The sequence below is a fragment of the Leptopilina heterotoma genome, unplaced genomic scaffold (genome assembly GCF_015476425.1).
Source record: "Leptopilina heterotoma isolate Lh14 unplaced genomic scaffold, ASM1547642v1 Lhet_103, whole genome shotgun sequence".
Lineage (NCBI taxonomy): Eukaryota > Metazoa > Arthropoda > Insecta > Hymenoptera > Figitidae > Leptopilina > Leptopilina heterotoma.
The window spans coordinates 209,749-228,436 of NW_025110818.1; the positions used below are offsets into that span (position 1 = coordinate 209,749).

General features: G+C 24.5%; 1 protein-coding gene and 1 long non-coding RNA gene across 2 annotated transcripts in view; one reads left to right on the plus strand and one right to left on the minus strand.

Annotated features, from left to right (window-relative positions):
* LOC122501185 (neurotrimin-like) overlaps positions 1-18,688 on the minus strand; it is a 156,709-nt gene that overhangs the window by 101,136 nt on the left and 36,885 nt on the right. The window lies entirely within an intron of this gene.
* LOC122501225 overlaps positions 1-18,688 on the plus strand; it is a 51,072-nt gene that overhangs the window by 19,381 nt on the left and 13,003 nt on the right. The window contains exon 2 of the long non-coding RNA XR_006301552.1: positions 17,718-17,830. This is a non-coding gene — a long non-coding RNA (uncharacterized LOC122501225). The remainder of the gene's footprint in view (positions 1-17,717; positions 17,831-18,688) is intronic.

Below are 18,688 nucleotides of genomic sequence, written 5' to 3' on the forward strand. Positions count from 1 at the left end.
GGGCTGTCTGACTAAAATTGACTTCTACTACTGATTTACAAATAAAAAACCATAGAAAAGGATTAAAGGAAGGTCTGGCTGAAATCGGCTTATACTACTGATTTCATAATGATATTCATTTTAAAAAACATTCTTTGAATGACATTGACATAAACTACTGATTTCCAAATAAAAAGACTATATAAAATATATTTGTATATTTACAAATAAAAAAGCCTATAGAATAGTTCTGTCTGACTAAAATTTACTTGAACTACTGAATTCGAAATTATATTCGTTTATAAAAGCTTGATCTAAATACAATACTGATTTAAAATTATAATGTTTTTAAAATAATATATTATTTTATTCAATACTATTAATTATTATCAATACTATTAACAATAGTATTGACTTGAACTACTTATTTGCAAATGATAATAATTAAAAAAGTCTTTTTTGAAGTACAATCGACTTAAGTGAAAGATTTTTAATTAAAAATAATTGCGAATATATTTGTCCGACTAAAATTGACTTGAACTAATGATTTTCAAATTAAAAAACTACAGAAAATGGATGTCTGACTAAAACGGACTTAAAGTACTGATTTTCAAATAAACAGACAGTAGAGAATGTCTGTCTGACTAGAACTACTGATTTACGAATAAAAAACGATAGAATAGGAACGTCTGACTATAATCGACTTGAACTACTGAATTACAAAATAAAAAACTATAAAATAGGGTTGGCTGACTCAAATTGACTGGAACTACTGATTTACAAATAAAACAAATTTAGAAAATGAATGTCTGACTAAAATTGACTTAAACTATTGATTTTGACAAATAAAAAAACTATAGAATAAGGCTGCCTGACTAACGTCGACTTCATCTACTGAATTATTAATGATATTCGCAATTAAAACTTGTCTAAATAAAATTAACTTAAACTCTTGATTTTCAAATTATATTTTTTAAATAAAATTTCACAAACAATATTATTGACCTGAACTACTGATTTTCAAATGGAAATAATTGATAATCAGTAGTTCATATTAACGTTTAGTCAGACAATTATTTTCAAAATTTCTTTAGGGTCAGTCCATTTTATTTCATCTAAAGTTGTTGCGGCCTATTTTTAAAAAAATCTCATAATTTGTAAAAATGATGTTTAATATCAATAAAATTTATTTTTGAGAATTATTTTATAAAATTTTTTGAATTTAACTTAGAATTTTAATTTTTAAGTTGAGTTGCACAGAAAAAAGGTTAGATTGACACTTATGAAAATTTAATAAAAAAGCATGGAAATAATTTAGATAATACAAATTTCTTAAATGATATTTTTTAAAAATGAGCTAATTTACTTGAATAAATAGATTATTATGTAAACATACCCAAAATAATAGATAAAAATTGATTTTAAAACTTAACAATGAAATGTCAAAAGTCACTACATTTTATATAAATTTTTCTAAAATGTTTATAAATATTAAAAAATTTATTACTACATAATGTAAAGTACTTTCAATGTACTTTTAAACTAAATTTAAACTGAAAAGTAGCTCGTTCTCCATCACCAAAATTGAATAGAATGGAAAAGAAGGTCAAACTTAAATATTAAGACAAAAATTGGATTTTTTAGTCATGCACCTGAGAAGAAATAAGTGATTAAAATCAAGTACTTTACATTACACTGTAAAAAATTTAGGGAGTTAACGGACTCGGGAGTTGGGAGTTAAATTTTTCGAGTTAAAAATCAACTCCAAAAGAGAGTTAATTTCTAACTCCCTTCATTCAACACCCGCGCGAGTTATTTTTTCCATGGGGAGTTAGCATTTGGGTGTTAAATTTTAACTCTCTTTATTTAACTCCCCTGGCATTAACTCTCCAATGGGTGCGACTTTTATAGACCCCCCGGGGGAGTTAAAATTTAACTCCCTTTTTTTACAGTGTATGGATATTAAACATCATTTTTACAAATTATGAGATTTTTTTAAGAATAGGCCTCAGGTGAAATATAATGGACTGACCCTTCCGTTTTTTAAATTAGTGTCAGAAAAAACAAATTTTACTACGAATTTAGGAACTAGAGTATATTTTAGTGAATAAAATATTTTAAAAAAAAATTTTTTTTCACTTCTTCAATTGCTAGTTGAAGTCATGTTTAGTTAGAGAATCCTTATCATAATTTTCATTTATTAAAAAATAAAAATTAGCAGAGTTGAAGTCAAGTTTATAGTCATAAAATCTTTTTATAAACTCTTTTCATTTGTGAAAATCAGTAGTAATAGTCAAATATTGTCAGACAATCATTTTCTTAATTTTCCAGTTTAATTTAAGTAAAATTTAATTTCGCAAATATTGAAAATTGGAAATTAGTAGTTAAAGTCAATTTTGGTCAGACTGTTTCAAATCTTTTCCAATTTCATTCCTATATAGGAGATAATTTTTGAAAGTTTTCTTTTTATTACAAAAAGTATAGAAAAGAAGCTCTATTTAAAAGATTTGAGAAAACGCCGAAAAAAAAATCTCAAAGTAAGAAGGAAATTCCGCTTAACAATTATTTTTACATATTTTATCTATCATGTAAAAAAAGGTTCTAAATTAGAGTATTAAAATAGAACAAAATTACGATTTAGTACACGGAAAAAAATTTTTACTGTGGGTAATAGTTAATTTCAAAAATAAATAACATAAAGAATCTATTCAACTAATTCAGTGAATGATTTCCAATGCAGTAGTCAAACTGTTTCTCTGATATAGAGAAAATGAATTTCACTGGTCAGCCATATTGGAAATATTTGACAGTTTACCATTCTCATAGAAATTTCTCTAAAATCACAAATGTCAAATTTACATTTCTTACCTCTAAATACGTATTAATTTACTAATTTTACATTTTATTAGTTAGAATATAAAAAATATAATTAATAGAATTTGAATATACACTTTGAACATTAATTTAAAAATGTTTTCATTCAAGTGTTATTTTGAGGTTATGTTGTTTTCAAAAGGTAACGCAAGAAATATCATTTTCGCTAGATCAGCGTAAATGGATTATCGATGGAGCCAAATCAGTGAAACTTATAGCTATTATAGTGATTGTTATCTCTACTTTAGTAGAACTTTTTTTAGCGTGTACAAAAACTGGTACTAAATTAGTACCTTTCATTTTACAGTGCAATAATTGAAAACATTTTTTTTTTGTGTATTTCATGAATATATGGTAAATATATGAGAAAAAACAATAATATTTTGTAAATTTTCACTTTATGTAATTATTGCGAATCCATTTATACAATTATCTTGTCAAAAGTGTTTTTTTCTTGTATTAAACATAATGCATGAGTGTGAAATGCATAAGTACATGTGTAGATGTGCATACATAAATGTAGAGTGAAAATACGTGAGCGGGCGATATGGTATGAAATTCCATGATGCTTGGACGTTAATTTCGCACACTTTCGACGTTGACTGTTATACAAATGCGCACTGTCATGTACACCCTGTGTATATAACAGTGTAACGCTTGCGGCGTACCACGGTTGCAATTGTAATTACCTCGTTCCTCGTGTGTGCATGAAGCGTCGAAATGCTGTTGGTCGTCGCGGCGCGTAAGAGGATTATATCGAAGCGCACACGCCACCCCAAAAGATTAAGAGTCGTCGGGTGATAAACCAGGAGAATTTGCGACTTTAAATTTCCCCCACCTCTTTATCCCTCCCACACTCTCTCTTATTTCTTCTCTCCCTTTCTCTCTCGCTCTTTACTCTCTGCCTCTGTTTGTTTTTCTTCTCGCTCTTAACTTCCTTCTCTCTTACTCTTTCTGTCTCTCCTGTCTTACTCGCTCTCCGTATTTCTCTCCTTTGCTTTCCTAATCTTTCTTTCTTTTTTTTGCTCTCTCCCTCTTTCTCTCTCTGTATATTTTTCTCTCTCTCTTTCTCGCTGTCTTTCTCTCTCGCTCTCTTACTCTTTTGCTCTTTCTCTATTTTTCTCTCTTTTCGTCTCTTACTTTCTGACAGTATTTTTCTCTCTCTTTATTTTTTCTCTCTCTTTCTTTCTCACTCTGGCTCCTTATTTCTCTCTCTCTCTTTCTTTCTCACTCTGTCTCCTTATTTCTCTCTCTCTCTCTCTCTCTTTCTATTTCTCTCGTTTCCTCTCTCATTTTCTCACCACCTCGCGACCTCCGCAAACCCAACATCGCCGCTTTCAAGTCCTTCGTCGCACCCCCAAAAACTTTTCTTCGAGTAGACGCAGATATATATCTCACCTTGAGCTAAGTCGCAAGCTGTTACTCCTTGGACCCAGCATCACCGTTTCCCTAAAACTCACTCTCATCCTCCTTCACCTCATCCCCCTTCTACGTCTTTTTTCTTTTTTTCTTTCTTTCTCTTTTACTTCCTCTTCTACTTCTTCTTTTTCTTCCCTTCTTCTTCTTCTTCTTCTTCTTCATCTCTAAATTAATAGTCTCTCTAAATCTAAATTAGTAAAAAATTACTAATGAAATGAAGAATAATTGATCACCAAATAATTTAGAATTAATTCTACCGCAGCAATTAATGACAATTCACTGATGGTTTATAGTAGAATTTTATTAACAATATACGAACAATTTTACGAATATAATTATGAATTCAGTAGTTCAAGTCTATTTTAGTCAGACATAATTTTTCTATGGTTTTTTTTATTTGACAAACTCAGTAGTATAAGTCGATTTTAGTCAGACATTCATTTTCGAAAGTTGTTTTATTTGTAAATGAGTAGTTCTAGCCGATTTTAGTCAGACAAACCTATTATATAGTTTTTTTATTTGTAATTCAGTAGTTCAAGTCGATTATAGTCAGACATTCTTATTCTATCGATTTTTATAAATTTTATTTGCAAAATAAGTCTCTTATTAATTATTATCATTTGCAAATCAGTAATTTTTAAAAAAATATTTTATTCACTAAAATATACTCTAGTTTCTAAATTCGTAGTAAAATTTGTTTCTGAAAAGCAGAATAGCAGACAGAAATTGCTTTGAACTAAAAAATTCCTAACTATATTTTCTTCTAAGAAAACTTTGGCTGACTTTAAAATTAATTAAAACTATACTTATACATATACGAATATAAATAAAAAATAAAACAAAAATCGCCTTCTTCCACTAATTTAAAAAACGAAAAGAATTTTGAAAATAATTCTCTGACCAAACGTTAATATGACCTACTGATTATCAATTATTTTCATTTAAAAATTAGTAATTCATGTCAATAATATTGTTTGTGGAATTTTATTTAAAAAATATAATTTGAAAATTAGGAGTTTAAGTTAATTTTATTTAGAGACAAATCTTTTCTTTACGAATATTATTAATAACTCAGTGGATAATGTCTATTATAGTCAGACAGCCTTTTTCTATCGTTTTTTATTTGTAAAAATCAGTAGTTTAAATCGATTTTAGTCAGACATTCATTTTCTAAAGTTGTTTGATTTGTAATTAAGTAGTTCAAGACGATTTTAGTCAGCCAAACCTATTCTAAAGTATTTTATTTGTAATTCAGTAGTTCAAGTCGATTATAGTCAGACATTCATATTCAATCGTTTTTTATTTGTAAAATAAGTCTGTTATTAATTATTATCATTTGCAAATCAGTAGTTCAAGTCAATATTATTGTCTGGCAAATATTATTTAAAAAACATAATTTAAAATCCATAATTTAAGTCAATTGTATTTAGACAAAACTTTTATAAACGAATACAATTTCGAATTCAGTAGTTTAAATCTATTTTAGTCAGTCAGAACTTGTCTATACTTTTTTTTATTTGTAAATCAGTAGTAGAAATCAATTTTAGTCAGACAGCTCTATTCTATAGTTATTTTAATTTTTAAATTAGTGGTTTAAGTCAATTTTAGTCAGACATACCTTGTTTGCTTTTTTAAATTGTAAATCAGTAATTGAAGTCATTTTAGTCAGTCAGCTCTTTTCTATAGTTTTTTTATTTGCAAAGCAGTAGTCGTAATTATTATTACTATTTTTTTCTGTAATTTTTCTATATGCAAATCAGTAGTTCAAGTCAATTTCAGTCAGACAAACGGATTCTATAGTTTTTTTATTTGACAAAACCAGTAGTTTCAGTCGATTTTAGTCAGACATTCCTATTTCATCGTTTTTTATTTGTAAATCAGTAGTTCTATAGTCAATTTTAGTTAAACAAACAGATTCGCTATTATTTTCAATTAAAAATCTTTTATTTACGTCAATTGCACTTTAAAAAGGTCTCTTATTAATTATTATCATTTGAAAATCAGTAGTAAAAGTATATTTTATTCCGACAATGTTTTATTAAACGAATATTATTAAGAAGTCAGTAGTTCAAGTCGATTTTAGTCAGATATCTTTTTTCGACAGTTTTTTTTTGTAAATCAGTAGTTCAAGTCGGTTTTAGTCAGACATTCGTTTTTCACAGTCTTTTTATTTAAAAACAGTAGTTTAAGTAAACTTTACTCTGATTAATGATTCAGCAATTATTTTCCATAAAAAATCATTTTAATAATAAAGAAATATATTTTAAAAATTAAGTTTTAATCAATTTCAGTCATACAAATTTTGTTCTAAACTAGTTTCGTATTAGAAATTTAGTTGCTCATGTTAGTTTCAGTAAAAAAAATATTTTAAACAAATATCCTTTAGAAATTAGTGATTTTTAGTTAATACAATAAAAATATTAGACTTTAGGAAAATTCCCAATTGAAAAGCAAAAAATAGTGAAAATTTATATTAATTTAGATTAGAGATTTAGAATTTGTAAATTTGTAAACCTAAGCTATTTCAAAAGCAAAAGTAGTTTAAAAATTTTACTAATTCAGATTTAGAGATTTCTTCTCCTTTTTTCCCCTTTTCTTCTTAATTTTTTTTCTCCATATTTTTCTTCTCCCTCCTCGTCTCCTTAACGAATACCACTAACATCCGTAATTCTTCTCTCACACCACTGAAAATCTCTACTTTCCCGCAAAGTCTCATCAATTATTCTTTTTCCCTATTAGTAAACCGTGTGCAATAATTCCATTTCCCTCGCGGTGGCCAATAAGCAAATTCGAACTTTAATTAATGGTGTCACCACCCTCTCTGCCCCCCCCCACCCTCCATCCAAAAAGCTTGGTTGAAATCGATTTCGGGAAATTAGTGAGATTCACAAAGGACTAATTCTTTGCGGGCGAGAAATTCTGAAAATGATTGACTGCCTTTCGCACACATACTTCGCGACACTTTTAATTTGTTTTTCGTCTCAATTTGATATCCTTAGAAAATCCTTACTGCGTGTACGTGTAAAAAAATTAATAAATATAAGAAAAAGAATAAATAAAAGAACTAGAAATTAAATAAAGAAAGAAACAAAAATAAATTAATGAAGATACGCTTGAAAATTATACGCATTATACGCGCAGTAAATTTGAAAATGGATCATTGATAAAACAAAGTTCTAGACAGCTTTGATATAAGTGAATTATAATTTCAATGAAATGAGAAGTTAAAATGAGTTTTATTCAAATAAAACTTTTACTGATTGCATTTCATTGGGTAATTAATAGTTCAAATTAGTTTTAGTATAAGACAAATATTTTTTTCAGCAATTTTTGTTTTAATTGAAAATATAGTTAGCGTCAATAATTTTTGTACAAGAAAGTTAGTATAATTATATAAAAAAAATTCTAAATACTTATCTCAATAAAAAATTACTATTTATATTAGTGTTAGTAGTACAAGCAAATTTTAGTCAGACAAAAAGTTCTATGAAAAAATTTTCTAATCAGACAAAACTTTTCTTATAACGAATATTTCTAAAAATTTAGTAGTTCAAGTGCATTTTGGTCAGACATATATTTTTTTAAGAAATACATTTCTAATTTCAGTAGTTCAAGTCAATTTCAGTCAGACATATCTTTTTTAGACGAATGTCATTAGAAATTCATTAGTTTATGACAATTTTGGTAAAAGACAAAATTTTTTTATACCTTTGTCATTAAAAATTCAGTAATTTAAGAAAATTATGGCCAGACCACAATTAATTGTTTTTTATTTGTAAATCAGTAGTTCAAGTTAATTTTAGTCAGACAAACATTTTTACAGTCTTCTTATTTGAAAATCAGTAGTTTAAGTCCGTTTTAGTCAGACATCTATTTTCCATATTTTAAAAATTTTTTAAGAAGTAGTGCAAGTCAATTTTAGTTATAATTAATTATTTTAATCAATTTTAGTCAAAGAAATATTTTTCTAAATATTTCCTGAACACTTGTACTGCTCTAAATCTGAATTTGTTGTTTTCTTCTATTGTAATTGTGCGAATTCGTTTACCAATTAAATTAGTAACAGTTTTGACTAATTATTAGTAAAAAAAATTACAAATTTCTAGTAGAAAATTACTAATTGCTAGTATAGAAAACTACTAATTCAGATTTAGACAGTACCTAATATTTATTTTTTTCCTATGTAAATATCCCTCCTCTTATTGTAAGAAAAAATATTGAGAATATTTTTACAAAAGAATTTTTAAGTTATTCCTGTGTTAATGAAGAAGTTGTTTAAAAAAAAGGGAAGTTTAAAAGTTAAAAGAAAACATATTACCTGTTTATTCGGAAACAAGATATATACGACGGATAAGAAAGAACAAAATGAAGATGGCGAGCTTTAAACCAGGATAATACATATGCTATGGAGATTTTTTTTTCCTTACAAAAAGAAAAAGGAAGAAAAAAAAAGACGAATCATTATTTATCAAAGTTGGATGAATAGGAGTGCAGGTTAAGTTAGCATAGGAATGGTCAATTGTGTCTTTATGGTTCTGTGTACTGCTTTCATATTTGCATAGCTATGATGGTATTATGCAGGACTGAAAAGATTTTTAAGTTGCAACTCGCTGTTTTCCTCGAGAGGTATATAATATAGATATATAGATATATATATATATAATATCAAGCGTATATATAGTATAAAAACACATATAGACATAAAGTCGCGAGACATTGAGACACGTGCCATGATCTTTCTCCTCTTGTATATACATTTGAGGAACTCAATGTGCAATAAGAGTTACAGCAGTGACCTTTTGACTTTAGAGCTTTAGTTTGCCCAGTAACGGCGAAAGGATAGGGGGGCAGAGGGGGGGGGAGAGAGAAAACTTTGTACGTTATTGCAATTATTAGACGACGACATCACTACTGTGTAATGTAATTTCGCGTGCTATGGTATATACTTGAACTTAGTTTTAGACTTCCTGTCCCGCAGAGAACATCCGCTTCAAGTTCAACAGCGTTGCACTCTCAGAGGGAAATCCGCTGGTTCAACCTGAACAAACCATTATTGGTATAGTTTGCGGCTTTCGAAAGCTTATTTTAGTTCCCAATCAAATCACTTCTCTTTGATTATATTTCGAATGTTGATTTATAATTACAAATTCTGTTTTAAACTTTCTCGAACGAGTTTGTATACATATAGCATGATAGCATAACTTACATTACATATAATTATAGTCTACGGGGTATTCAGATTGTAATTTATAGTTTTCAAAATGGCTACAAACGATTAGGTATATATACATACATGTTGAGAATAAAGGTGTATTTTCATTTCTTAGAAACTTTTATTTTATTTATTGCTTTTTTTCTTTGTAACAAATTATTATTATTATTATTATTATTATTATTATTATTATTATTATTATTATTATTATTATTATTATTATTTTGTTATTTTGTTTTTTTATGTGTAAATCAGTAGTTCAAGTCAATATTAGTCAGACATTATTTTGCAATAGTCAATAGGCAATTTTAGTCGGGCAGCCCTATTCTATAGTTTTTTATTTGTAAATCAGTAGCTTAAGTCAATTTCAGTCAGGCAGCCCTTTTCAATATTCTCTTTATTTGTAAATCAGTAGTTCAAGTCAATTTTAGTCAGACAGACCGTTTCTCTAGTTTTTTTTATTCACAAATCAGTAGTTCAATTCCAGGGTTGCCACGCAACCTAGAAACCTGGAGAACCTGGAAATGTCAGGGAATTTTATAAATCTTGAAAAAACCTGGAAAAGTCAGGGAATTTTGATCGGAATACTGGAAAATTGTTTTCTAATTGTGCTTATTCTTGAAATCTAATTTTACTTAAATATTTCAAAATTAATTGAATTTTAAAAAAATTTCGTTTACAATTTTCATAAATAGATGAACTTTAAAAGGTTTTAATTCGAAATTTTAATTCAATTTTAAAATTTTAATTTAATTTCGAAATTTTTTTTTTAATTCGAATTTCAATTTTCAATGAATGAATTGAATAATAAAAATTTCACAGGATTTCTATTATTTACAAAATTTTTATAAATTTCTTCACAATAATTCAATTATTTTCATAAAGAATAACATTTTTTTTAATAGGAATTCAATTATTTTCATAAATAATAAAATTCCATACAGGTTTTCATTTATTTTCATAAATAATAAAACTCATGGTAGAATTTCAATTATTTTGAATACAATTTTAATGAAATATCTTGAAAAATGTAATTATCCTTAATAATTTTATTAAAATTCATCAAAGAAATTCAATTATTTTAAACAGCCTTTCTATAATTTATTTATTAGCATTTAATTATTATTGTCAATCCAATTTTAATTTTTAATTTAATTCAATTATTTTAAAAAGAAATATATTATTAAAATTCGTCTCAAGAATTCAATTATTTTCAAAAGTAATAAAATTCATCAAAGATATTCAATTATAGTCAAAAGTTTAAAAAAATTCTCGTAAAAATTTCAATTATCTTTATAAATAATAAAATTCTTTTTCAGAATTCAATTATTTTTAAAAATTTTTATAAAACTCATGGCAAAATTTCAATTATTTTCAAAAACTTTTCTCAATTCAATCAAATTTTTTACAACGATTCAATTATTTATTTAAATTTGTCAAAAGAATTTTAATTATTTAAAAATTTGTTGATAAAATTCTTTATCAGAATTTAATTTTGAGAAACATTCGATTATTCAGTAAATTATTTATTTTTGTATTTAAATAATTGATTTTTTGTAAAATTTTCTAATAAAAATTGAGTTCAATATGCATTTCAGTTAAAATTTTAAATAATAATTGAACTAATGTTCAATTATTCTCTAAATTACTCTCTAAATTTCAATTAGTAAAAATGGTTTCTAGTTTGAATTAGTGATTGACTTTTTGCTTTAGAATATACAGATTTTTCTGATAAATAGTCGTTTCTGCTAATTTAACAGTTAATTTATAATTTAATTTATTTAATTTTAGAAGTAATATTGAATTTTAAAAAGCTTTCAAATTATAATCTTTGAAAGTTTGAATTTTTCATACTTTTAACTGAAAATTGTGGAGATTTAATTTTTTTTAAAAAGTTTAATGGAACTTTTGAAATCATTTGAAGTTTTTATTTCCTAATATATATTTGATTGAAAAATTTCCGAATAATCTATGAAATTTCGTAAAATTGAATTGTAAACAAAAGAATTTGAAAGTTTTCAAAGAAATTTTTCAAAAATTATTAAAAATAATTATTTTAAAGAAGAGTTTTAGTTCAAAATAATTGAATTAAATTGATAAAAATAAATTTTATGAAGTTACAGTAACAATATTTTTATAATATAAAATAATTATTTTATCAGTCGATCATCTTTAATAATTAATTAATTATTATAAAACATGAAGATATCGATTGCTCCGAGTCGAAGACTCGGAGTGATCGATTTCCTCATGTTTTATAACAATTTTTTTCAAATTGTTTAATTTTAAATAGGTAATAATAATCATTAAATATTTATTAAAAAAAAGAAGTAATAGAATATTTTTCTGAGTAATAATTTTTAAACTGAATCAAAATATTCTTTGGAGTGAAGGAAAAGTAAGAATTTTTAAAATTGTTTTTAAATATAATTATTCGAAGTATGCCAGTTTGACTAAAACTGACCTAAATTACTATTTTTTTCATTTCTTTATTTATTTTCTCATACATTTCTCTTTTTCATTCTTTTTATTTAACTATATACGAAATTAAATTAAATTAAACGAAATAGAAAAAGTTAAATATCATAAATTAACAGAATGCTGAAAATAAATGTTTCTGTTTATGGTTTTAATAAATAAATATACTAGAGAGAATTTTTTTCAATTAAAAAACTTAATAATAATTGTTTAAAATTTTTTCTCTTTGAATTTAATATATTTTTTGTTATTTTACATATTTTTACATATTATAAAAAAAAGGAAATTGAAGTTAATAAATAATAAAGTAGTCTCGGAAATTGTGCATCCGCTTTCCAAAGCGAGCTATTAAAAATCATACTCGCATTCAAATACGAAAAAAAAAATTCCCGTCAAATAGAAAGATAAATAATTTACTTTACTTTGCTTTAGAGTTGTGTATTTTTATTTAAAAATAAATTGCAATTCCCTCCCAATATTTTTAATTTAAATAATTTTTATAATTTTCATAATTTCTCTAAATTTTTGTAATAATTTTTTCTATAACTATTTTATAAAATAAAAATTTCATCAATAAATGAAAATCACTAATAATTAATAATTATTTTAATTTTATCTATACTAAAATAAAATTATAAACTAAAATTATTTCTATTTTCAATTATTTCGAATTTCAAATTTTCTTTTCCGTCAATTTTAATCAGTTAATTATTTTTTACTATACTCGAGATCATTAATTTTTACTATTTATTAATTCTAAAGCAGATAATAAATAATTTATTCTATGTCTACTTGAAAATAATTATTCCCTCAAGGATTATAAACTACGCTCCGAGACAAATGCGAAGTTATAAGATATTATTAAGTTATTAATTACATTTTCAATTTTTCAAAAAAAGGATAATCCTCCCTCATATATATATAAAATGAACTCCTCTTAATCATGATCGACTATGTTCTCGTTACTTTAAAAAAAACTCTTATTAAGAAAATAAAAAAGAGAAAGAATATTAATTAATCAAAAAGTTTCTTATATATAAGACCGCTAAAAGGAAATGAATCATTTAATTTTTATTTGTCAGGAAAAATATATATACACTGTATCTTCTATATATACATATAGAAACTTTCTTTATTTGTCTCCTCTCTCCTCTATACTTAATAATTCCTTGAAACAAGAGAAAAAGATTTTTGACATAATTTAATTTGTCTCAAATTCGTAATTTTTTAATAAATTGAATCTCCGGCCTTTGATGTCAAAAAAAAAGTAAATTTTTTTTTAATCAAACTTTGATGAGTTTGCTTTTACTCTCTTTCTTTGAAAACTCTCCACAGACAAATCGAGTAACTTCTTTGAAATTAGCCGCTATATTTTAACAAAAAAAAAAAAGAGTGAAAGAAAAAAAAAGAAAGAAATTGAATTTCAATGCTTTTATCTTAAGAAGACGGAAATTGTAATCTTTTGTGTGTGGGGAAAAAAAAAGTTGTCTCTAATTAGCTGAAAGTCTTTTGTTTAGTGTCTCATTACATTATTGCCACATTTTGTCATTTTTATCTCCTGCAATTATTTTCGTGGATTTTATATCCTCTTGAGAAGAATATAAACGTTATTCTCTTTAATTTTTATACCTCGTACATTAATTTCAAATTTGATTTTCTTTTTTTATTTATTACAAGTTCAACGGGTTATACTCTTGATTACATAAACAAAAAATTGAAAAAAGTATTAATTAATTAATTAATAATTTAATATATTAATTTTGATTAATTTTCATATTTTGAATTCTGTTATTATAAATTCTACTTTTACTTTATTAATTATTTTTTAATAATTATTTCCTATCTACTGTCATAATATCTAAAAAAAAAAAATTTTTTTTAATTTCTTTATTATTTAATTATAAATTTAAGTTTTTTTATATTTTTAATTGAATTCATTTAAAATTAAAATTTTACAAAATTTTAAATCAAAATCTTTTGAAGTTCATCTACTTATAAAAATTGTAAACGCGCAATTCTTTTAAAATTGAATTAATTTTGAATAATTGAAATAATTTTAATAATACCGAAATATTTTTTTAAATTTCAATTACATAAAATTGAAAATAAATAATTATTATTATTATTTTTTTTTTGCTGCTAGTAAGAGCTAGATACTTAAGATCCACTGAAAAGTTAGATACTTGTTATACTAGCACTTACTAGATCTTGGTGAACAGAACTACACGAGTTAATACAACTAGTGATCAAAAACTTTTGACAAAAAAAAAAAAGAAAAGAAAAAGAAAAAAAAACTTTGAAATAAAGTTTTCCGAACGTCTACTCGCACGTTTCAGTTGGCCATTCGGTTGAAACAGTCCATCAAAACTGAAACTCGTGTTTCGCTGAAGATACATATATATATATATAGATATACTTTTTCAGAATTTAACTGCAAGGATCATTTTACTGGAAAAAATGCATTTCTTCCTTTTTTTATGAATATTACATTTTGAACAGTAAAAGTGGTATGCATATATATATATATATATATATAGATGAGGGATTCACTTTAAATTTGAAGAAAATTGAATTGCCGTGAGTTGAAAGAAAAATTGCGAGAAATATAAATGTCAAATGTATTATCATTCTAGAAAAAAATTTATATTTGTCTCGTGAAGAGCCAAATTAACTGAATTTATTTTGTTTAGAATTTAGATAAATTTTTATTTAGAAAAATAAATCTATTTATTTTATTTATTTACAAAAATATTTTCTTCAAAGAATAAATATTATTTGATTAAAATAAATTTTTATCTAAAAAATAAATTGCTTTAAGTATTTTTTTATTTATGAAAATAATCATTTATTTTATTTATTTATTGATTTACAAGAATGTTTATTTAAAGAATAAATATTATTTGAATAAAATAATTTTTTATTTAAATTTCATTTATTCAAAAATTATTTAGTATTATTTAATTACAATAAATATTTTTATTTAAATAAATATATTATTAAATTGAAATTGTTGTTAGAAATAAATAAATGAAGTAAATAATCACCAAATTATTAAAATGAAATTTTTATGAAATTAAATTTATGAAAATAAATATTATTTGATTTAAATAAATTCTTTTATCAAATTCCATTTATTCAAAAATTGTTTTTTTATTATTTTTCTTGAATTATCGTTTATTGAGTATCACTTGATTATAATAAATAATCGTAATGGTTTAAATACCCTTTATAAAAATTTTTAAAAATAGAAAAATAATTCTTTTTTATTAATGTTTAATTTTTTTTATTAAATTATTATTTAAATTTGACAAAGTTTTCATAATTCTTGACTTAATTATTTCTAATTTTTATTGAATATTGAATTGAGTAATATTGCAAATTTTTAATTGACTAAGATAAAAAATAGTTTAAATTTTTTATCTCCTGGGATTTTAGTGCAACGAGAATGAGGAAAATCGTAATTACTGAAAATTAGCACAGTCTCGCGCGCCTCATGAAATCTGCTATTTCGTGTTTCCGCTCTGCCAAAGAAAATCTTACAAGAAATTCCATGTAATTATATTACCCACTCTTTTTAATGAAAAATTATGCTTAAAATTTTACTGGAGAATTTTATTAATACTTATCTACTTTTTCTAAAGAATCTTATCTATTTATTAATTTTTACTAATTAATTAACAAATAATAAGTATAAAAGGAAATTAATATTTTTTTAATTTAATATTTTTAATCACTATTTAATTTTTAATATATTTTTTGGAGTTGTTTTTTTATTTAATTAAATTTTTATTTACGAAAATGAAAATTATTTGATTCAAATAAATTTTTTTAGTTCATATTACTTATTTTGGGACCACACTGCAAAAAGAAGTATCTTATTTAAGATGTTTTGGTAGTCACTTTTAAGTTATTTGAAATATCTTAATTTAAGATGTTTAAAGTATCTTCGTACACATTTTCATCATATTTTTTTGGGAAAAAGGTTTTGAGGTTAACTATGGGCTTATATGTAAGACATTTTATGCATCTTATGCATCTTTGAATGGCCCCTTTTGAAATATTTTAAATATTTAAATTTATAAATTATAAATATAAAATTTATTATAAATAAATGAATAAATATCTAAATATTTATTACCAAATAATTTATGACTCAAATATTTATTAATTATTGAACCATTTTTTTTAAAATTTTTTTTTTAAATATTCAAAACATTGTTCCTTGACAGAGAAATTGAAATGTTTTTTAAAACAATATTAGTAATTAAAAAAAAATTCTCTGGAGTAAATTGTTATGCATAGATTTTTGACTCTTCATTTTTATTTATGACTCGTTTATCTACTGCCTTCCGGTGAAACGAAATAATAATTATTCACAAAATTGGTTTCTATATTCACATAACAATGAATCCCCATAAGAGAATTTTATGTCATCGAGTATACTGTTAAATTTAAAATTATAATTATGAAATTAGCAATAAGCGAAATATTTAAACAGTGCATTCAAAAAAATTTATTTCAAATATTTACTATATTATTTATTTTGCCTTCAGGTATTTTTCATTTTACAATTGTAAATTTTATTCCTTTTTTTTTGCTATTTTGGTTAATTTTTTTATTTAATTTTTTAATACAGTTATTTTAATTTGTATTTAATTTTTTTATTAAAATTATTTTATTTTTTATTTTTTATTAAAGTTATTCAAGTTTTTATTTAATTTTTTTCGTATAAAGATTATTTTATTTTTTGTTAAATTTTTTATTTTATTTTTTTCGTATTAAGATTATTTTATTTTTTGTTAAATTTTTTATTTTATTTCTTGTTAAATTTTTTATTTTACTTTTTGTTAAATTTTTTATTTTATTTTTTTCGCATTAAGATTATTTTATTTTTTGTTAAATTTTTTATTCAATTGAAAAATTTAATATATATAATTTGCAAAGTTATTATTTAACAAATTTTAACATGTTGCCTATAATTTTTATAAAATATTCTTTTAAAAACTTGCATTTTTAGTGAGCTTTTTCTAAATTAATTCAAAAATCAATTCAAATAACCCGCCATTAGTTCAATTTTGTCGATAAAACAGAGTATCGAACTATCGAACGACGGCCATTTTGTTCATTCCAGTCGTGACGTCACAAGTGAGAGCATTGTTCCTACTCTCACGTTTTTTGATTCGCAAATTAAAACAAAAATAAAATCAAGAATGAATCATGATGTCCTGATTTAGATTAAAAAAGGTTTGTGTTTTCTATAAATTTTTTCTGATTTCCTCAGATTTTAGATATAATTGAGAAATAATGACATGTTTCACATTGCGTCGCGTCGACCAAATAGTGAAATGTCAATTTTGCTCCGAATCTTTTATCAATCCGTGTAAATTTTACCCTGTTTCAATAGTTTAAAAGTGTTTTTCTAATAAATTCTTGCTTTAATTATTTCGATTTAAGATTATTTGATGAAAATTATTGTTAAAATTACGCTTTCCCCCTCCCCCAACAATGTAGCGCTGACTTGAGCTAAATTCTAGATTTCATTAATTAAATTTCCTTAGTTCAATTAGTTTGAAAATTATTAATATTGTAGTGCGAATTTTGACCCCCTCCCCCTAAAATTTGATAGAAACGTTATCAATTATCGATAACATATTTTTTACGAGAGTTATCGACCGTAGTTACCGATTGGTACTTAGTTCCGAGAGTCGCCGCTTGGAAGCGACACTACTAACGACGGCCATTTTGTTTCTTTCAGTCGTGACGTCAGAAGTCGCAGCATTGTATCTACTCTCAACTTTTTTGATTGTATAATAAAAGGAAAACGAAAATAAAGTCAAGAATGCATCGTACTGCTTTGGATTAAAAAAGGTTAGTGTTTTCCATAAGTTTTTTTCTGTTTTTTCAGATATTTTATCTGATTATACAGAAATAATTCGTCGATTCATTGTTTCACATTGCATCGACAAAATATTGAAAAGTCAATTAATCTCCTAATCATTAATTAATCTGTGCTGTTTTTCCATCTAATGACATGACAATTTTGTTTATTCTTGTTTAAATTATTATTTCAAGTAAATTGTGTAAATGATTTTTTCCTCTTTTTCCGTACTTAACAACAGTTATCGACCGTAGTTATCGATTTAGTAGTTAGTTCTGAAACTTGCCGCCTGGAAGCGACACTACAGTCGACGGCCATTTTGTTTCTTTCAGTAGTGACGTCAGAAGTCGCAGCATTGTGTCTGCTTTCTTTTTTTTTTATTTTGAAAACGAAAAAAAGAAAAACTAATCGTGTTGCCCTGTTTTGGATTAAAAAAGGTTAGTTTGCAGTAAGTTCTTTTTTCTTTTGTCAGATTTTTGATCTAATTACAGAAATATGCGTCGATTCATTGTTTCACATTGCATCGACAAAATATTGAAAAGTCAGTTATTCTCCTAATTATTAATAATTAATCTGTCTTATTTTTCCATCCAATAGCGAGGAAATTTTGTTTATTCTTGTTTTAATTATTTAAATTTAACATTTTAATTATTATTTAGAGTAAATTGTGTAAATGGTTTTTTCCTCTTTTTCCCCCTCCCGCCGAGTAGCAATAAATTGAGCTAAATTCTAGATTCTTTAATTTATTTTTCTAAAATCAGTGAATTTAATAATGAAAAAAAACACAAAACAATATTGATCCCCCCCCCCCCCCTCACCGCCAAGTATTTAATGATATTATCAATTCC